This window comes from Ruditapes philippinarum, unplaced genomic scaffold (genome assembly GCF_026571515.1).
Source record: "Ruditapes philippinarum isolate M1 unplaced genomic scaffold, ASM2657151v2 ctg8751_1_1_1_1, whole genome shotgun sequence".
Classification (NCBI taxonomy): Eukaryota; Metazoa; Mollusca; class Bivalvia; order Venerida; family Veneridae; genus Ruditapes; species Ruditapes philippinarum.
Window position 1 is genome coordinate 15,811 of NW_026853625.1, and position 5,165 is coordinate 20,975.

The following is a 5,165-nucleotide window of genomic DNA, read 5'->3' on the forward strand; positions in this document are numbered from 1 at the left end:
TGTATAGTCTTTTCTAACGTGTGGTTGTTGGTAACATTTTATTTTCTTATTTACTCATTATCTACCGTATCTATAAAATTCTTAACTATACCTCGCTAAATAACTTTGTAAAAGTACATTGTAGAAAAATAGACGACGGCAAAAGTTAAGAGACATGATGCGTTATCACTGCTAAAGAAGAATTAGATGAATCAGACATTTATGTATTTTTTTACCTAAAGCCTACTAAATATGTGTAATAGATTCGTTCTGATTTGCATTTTGAACAGTTTGTTAAAATTATTAAGGTTTTCAATATCAAACTACACAGAGAAATAAGCTTCCAACTTTACAGAGCGTTGCTGATCAGGCGCTATACTGGTGACAAAGGCGGCATTGTAATAGTTCAAACATATCAAGAGTTGATGAAGATCTCTTTCGTTATATTTGAAATGTAATAATGATAATCTTTTAATTCAAACATAACATTTTACCACTCATTGGTCAAGTTTCTGTTACATAACATGACGTAACAAAACAAAGTCAAAACTAGTAACTGCTTGCAAACAAATATAATTGCAATGATATTGGCCATTGGCCCATTGCAACAATATAAACATAATACAATTTCCTGACTAGTGCCAGTACACACGGTAGAGAATCACGTGACTTTTACGGTTACGCGTACAGACAATATGGCGGCCTAAAAACCTCGCTTCACATGTGTTTTTCAGGTAATTCTTTATTATATCCCTTTTACTTACATACGAGACCTGTTGCAGCCTACGCAGAATAAAGAATTGTTGCCGCCTATACCTTATTTTCCACCCCTGTGCTCATAGCTTTTACAAACACTTAAAAATTCAACAGAAATTTTCAATGTAAACAATTATATTTCGGGTAACATTCACGCAAAATTTGTATTTTTTATGAATTTGATTAAACTACGTCGAGTTAGCAAAGAGAAAATGTTCATAGAATTTCTTTATTTGAAAATGTAAATATTAAGCATGTTAAATGTTGACAGGTCATTTTCTATTCCATTACACGAGAGAAAAATGATTTTGGTAACTCCCACGCATACTTTTATTGTTGATAACTCCCACGCAATATTTTATGTGCAGGCAATATCTATGCAGGTTATAGCCTAGATAGTGATTGAAAAAAAATCATGATTGATGCATTTAGCATCAAACTTTCATAGAATTTTGAATAATATTAAAAATACCGCAAATAGGTCCTTGATAGAAGTAACCCAGCAGGCACATCAACGGTGAACAACGTTGAAGTATGATCAGATTTCAACGTTGAAATAACGTTAGATTTATGTTCGAATTTGAAAGTTTAAAAAACGTTGAAGTTCAACGTTGGCACAACGTTGAAGTTTCAATGTCATTTCAACATACTTTAATATAAATATAAAGCAAAGTACTGTACGGAACAGAGTTTAACAAAAAAATCAAGACACTATTAAATACTTCAGCTATTTTATTTCAAAACTACAGTTCAAGTGTAGCTAAAATTCAAACGATTTAAGAAGTCCTTTTAGTTTAACAATTAAGCTACAATCTGTTCCAATCTACCACTAGTTCTTCTTCTAGAGCTCTCTTGGTATGTCTAAAGTGTGTCATGATGGTGTTTGAATACTTCTACTGCTTCTGCAAATAAAATAAGAAGTTACATGTTAAAATTGACTTGGTCAATCTCAAATTATACATGTATATAGATTTACATAATAAAACAGCATATAGAAATTAAGATACAGCTGAAGTTTCATACTGACAGTAAATTATGTACAAAAACAACAAAAACTTTTTAAAAAGAAGCTATTTAACCCTTAACCTCATATATACGCGAAACAACGCACTTTCGACCCCCCCCCTTTATAGGCCTGAAATAGTGAGAAAATGCCCTATTTTTCCCCAAACACATGTTTTCGTTTCAGAAATGTTGTTAAAAAAAGTGAGCACTTTTTCGGCGCCGCCCCCTGCCCAAAAGATACTTCAGGGGGTTGCCAGAAGGGGGATGTGCCCCCTTCTTTTTGGGGGGTTTGAAGGGGGGCGGAGTCCCCCTCATCGCAAAGAAAATTTTGGACTTCAATCCCTTGAGAAGTTGCAGCACTTTGAAGTAAATTTTGATGGAAAAAATCGAGGCAAAATAGTGATTTTTGGCAATTTTGAGATGTCCCCTCGTTGCCATGGTAACAGGAAATTTAACTTGAAAGAGGAGGCTTTTCAGTGAAAATGGCCATTTTTCACAATATGCTCATGGGTGAAAGGGTTAACTTAAAAAATTATAAATGTTACAAAACAACAATTTTTCACCAAAATTAGGTAAAAGACCACATGTTAAGATGTAAAAACTAGATTTTGGGTGTTAAAAAGTTTTTCATCATTTCTTGTTAGCCCTTTACCCCTCGTTGCCATGGTAACAGGAAATTTAAGACTGAGCATGTCGTTACAAAAGCAATGGTCCAGTCAACATTTGTGCCAAGTTTGATTAGTATTGAAGCATTTTTCATAGTTTCATAGCAGTTTGAACTGTAAGAGGAGGCTTTTCAGTGAAAATGGCCATTTTTCACAATATGCTTATGGGGGAAAGGGTTAAGTCTGACCTATGATTGGTAAGAAAAACTGCTCCCATCAGTTACGTCAGCATTTTCCCAAGAACAGTCCTTTCCATGTTAAATTTATGGTATAGAAGCTACAGCTGTAATACTTTAAATTTCAGCCAGGACCAGGATCTAGAATATAAAATAAACTTATTATTCCCTATATATTCACGGCAATTAAACTTAAAATTTAACACTCAACTTTATTATTTAACCACAAACAGTTTAATCAATATTTATTTTGAAAATGCAATGGATTTAATGTATTTTTCAAACTAATTCACATTTAATTTTACTATCACTAAGATATAAAATTAATACAGCTAAATTGACGAATCGTCTTGGGGCGTAAATTATATGGGGCGAACAACACTTCATCTGCTTATAGGTTACAATAATATGATAAATAAATTTCAAAAAGGCATGGCTTGTAAAATCATAAATTGCCATGGACATCAATAACTTCGCGTAAGGCCTACCAAACCCAAAACATTCAATTAGGTCGCGTTTTGATACAAAAGTCTAAAATATTAGAAGGAGGTTTTGTATTTCTGTTTTTATTAGTAAAATTACAGTTGTCATTTTTCATATTTTGCAGATATGGAAGGTTCCATCTCGGATATTGTTTGTGATAAATGTGGGAAACATTTCATTTGCAGATAGGTCTCAAATATTGACCACATGAACAGTCTACACGGCACAGGACCTTATAAATGTTGTCGTAAAACATTTTATAGCCCAGCAAATCGGAAACGTTACGGGTTTTACTGCTGATATTAAGATGACATTCAAACATAAGTCCTCTAGATTTTATTACCTAGTTTGTAAAATAAAAGACCCATTCTAATATACTTTAGGTTGTTTTCTTTTATGATTTAGATTAAAAAAAAACACACACAACATAATAATGTTAAATACAGACACTAATTTGAAAAATGTTGGTTTCATAAAAGACTAAGTGATAAAATGACTTGAATGTCTTTAAAATCTTAATATAACGAATAACATAAAATGCCATACCTGTCACGTTTCGATTTGTCACAACATTTACAAAGTCCTGTGCCGAGTAGCCAGTTTATGTGGTCATTAAGACAAATGTTGCCCAACATTATCCACAAACAATACCCGAACTGGAACCGCCCATATCTGCAAACTATGAAAAATGACAACTGTAATTGTGCTTATACTGAAATCGACCTCCTTCTTATATTTGAGACTTTTATTTTAATTTCTGCGATTAATTCATCTATATCGAAACTTCTTTTAATATATTCACGTGAGTATGTATTCTGCTATCCATATGGGCTTTATTCTATCCAGGACCTTTTGGCGGTATTTTTAATATTATTCAAAATTCTTTGAACGTTTAAGGCTAAATGCATCAATCATGATTTTGTTCAATCAATATCTAGGCTATAACCTGCATAGATATTGCCTGCCCATAAAATATTGCGTGGGAGTTATCAACAATAAAAGTATGCGTGGGAGTTACCCAAATCATTTTTCTCTCATGTTTTGGAATAGAAAATGACCAGTCAACATTTAACATGCCTGATATTTACATTTTCAAATAAAGAAATTCTATGAACATTTTCTCATTGCTAACTCGACGTAGTTTAATCAAATTCATAAAAAATACAAATTTTGCGTGAATGTTACCCGAAATATAATTGTTCACATTGAAAATTTCTGTTGAATTTTTAAGTGTTTGTAAAATCTATGAGCACAGGAGTGGAAACTAAGGTATAGGCGGCAACAATTCTTTATTCTGCGTAGGCTGCAACAGGTCTCGTATGTAAGTAAAAGGGATATAATAAAGAATTACCTTAAAAACACATGTGAAGCGAGGTTTTTAGGCCGCCATATTGTCTGTACGCGTAACCGTAAAAGTCACGTGATTCCCTACCGTGAGTACAGATACAAATCGTTATTAATACTGACATGTACTTTTACATTACTCCTCCCTTTCATCCTTACAGCCCTTATCCCTTTAATTCCCATATGTCCCTCTCATTTTTCCGCCCTTATGTCAACTCCAGGTTTTTGTTCTGTGCCCTACTTATGTGTGTCTGGGGGCTTCGTCCTGTGAACGTAGCAATTACCTTGTTGATCTTTATTCTTGTATTTTTTACAGTACAGCTATTCCTTTGTTAACATCAGTTTAACAAAAAGGAGTGTCGATAATGCTTATATAAAATGATACTATTTATCGCCTTAATCTTTAACCTTTAATACTATTTTCTAGCATGTAGCTTTACTAAGCAAATATTTTTTGTTGTTTTTTTAGCAGCTATTTAGCTTACTAGATAGAGTCATTATTTATAAAATAGAAGAAACCCGGTTTTGAACATACCTGTATACCAAAACCAATTTTGTACTCAGCTATATACCGTACAGATTTTTATTTATGGAGTATAATATATTTATGTAGCCACCCTGAGGCAATTGATTGATACAATCTAAGTGTGCAAAAAATTAGTGATAAAGAATCCCTAAAGAAAGCCCTTACAAGACACAATTGAAAATGTTGCAGGCTCCGTTTCATTAAACCTTTCTAGGACGGTAATGGAAAGTG

General features: G+C 33.0%; 1 long non-coding RNA gene across 1 annotated transcript; it reads right to left on the reverse strand.

Annotated features, from left to right (window-relative positions):
- Positions 1-1,145: 1,145 nt before the first annotated feature.
- Positions 1,146-4,501, reverse strand: LOC132737390 (uncharacterized). The gene is made up of 4 exons (XR_009626731.1): positions 4,416-4,501; positions 3,611-3,743; positions 2,594-2,722; positions 1,146-1,637 (listed from the first exon to the last, which is right to left on the reverse strand). It is a non-coding gene; the product is annotated as an uncharacterized LOC132737390 (long non-coding RNA).
- Positions 4,502-5,165: the final 664 nt, after the last annotated feature.